Below are 1,303 nucleotides of genomic sequence, written 5' to 3' on the forward strand. Positions count from 1 at the left end.
AGAAAATGGCAAGATTTTCTAACTTTAGACATAAAATTAGGTAAAAATAAATTGGCCATGATGAAAGGGTAAAGTAATCAATGAAAATGAGGGAAGCCCTCCTTTATGAATTGACCCAATAGCCACCACAGTGGGCTCAAAAATACCTGTGACCTTGAAGATAACACGGAACTTGGCGATATTTAGTTCTGACTTGCATAGCTTGCCATGAGAGGAACCAAGTTGATGACCACAAACAGGGGATTGCTATGATTCAGCAATGGCAGTGAGGAAAGACAATAACAAATAGGTGATATTATAGAAATTTGCCTTAGAAAACCCATCGTCTAGACTTTATCAAATATAATTATATAATAGGTAGTTGTCGAAGATGTTGCTATGCTTCTGAAACATTATCGAGGGATATCCAGAAATTATTCTGAGTGAAGATTTTTTTTCCATTATATTGAGTTGTAACTCATATGGAAGACTAATATTTGATCTTCATCAGTTTCTGCCGCACATAGCCCTATTTGCTTTTTCAGCTCCGTCTCCTACTTTTTAGCTAGGTTCTATAATTCCCTACTTTTTAGCTACGTTCTATAATTCATTGCAATGACACAGACAGTACTCTTGATTATGGCCTACATTGTGGAAATTAACAAGGTACAAGTCAGGTGAAAAATTTTCAGGATACAGTTGCTCATTCAGGGCATATTAAATAAACAAACATTCACTGTTGATCCCAACTCAATTGTGGCTCCATAAGACACAGTAGAACTGTCCCTGTAGGATTCCAAGACTATAAATCTTTACCAGACTAAAAAGTCTCATCTTCCTCTTGGGGAGCAGCTGGTATTTTCAAACTGCTAACTTTGTAGTTATCAGCCCAACATGTAAGCCACTAGGCCACCAGGACTCTTCCACAGGACATGTTATACAGCTCTTTTATGTCTGATGATAAGCTATTTTAGGGCTGCTAATAAGTGCCCCAAAGTCCTACCACTCTGCTGAAAGCCTCAGCTCCTTCTCTGTGAATCAGCAAAGCTAGTTCCCAGAATTTACGTGCTTAGAGGAACCCCACCCTACAAACCAGCCTCCTGCCCCAAAGCACTCAGCTTCCCTTGCTCTATAGTGGTGGTTCTCAACCTTTCTGCCGTGACCCTTTAATACAGTTCCTGATATTATGGTGACCCTCAACCATAACATTATTTTTGTTGCTACTTTGTAACTGTAAGTTTTCTACTGTTATGAATCATAATATAAATATCTGATTTGCATGATGTATTTTCATTGTTACAAATTGAACATAATTAAAGCATAG

The sequence above is a fragment of the Echinops telfairi genome, unplaced genomic scaffold (assembly GCF_000313985.2).
Source record: "Echinops telfairi isolate 266 unplaced genomic scaffold, ASM31398v2 ScPeMD7_11;HRSCAF=52, whole genome shotgun sequence".
Taxonomy (NCBI): domain Eukaryota; kingdom Metazoa; phylum Chordata; class Mammalia; order Afrosoricida; family Tenrecidae; genus Echinops; species Echinops telfairi.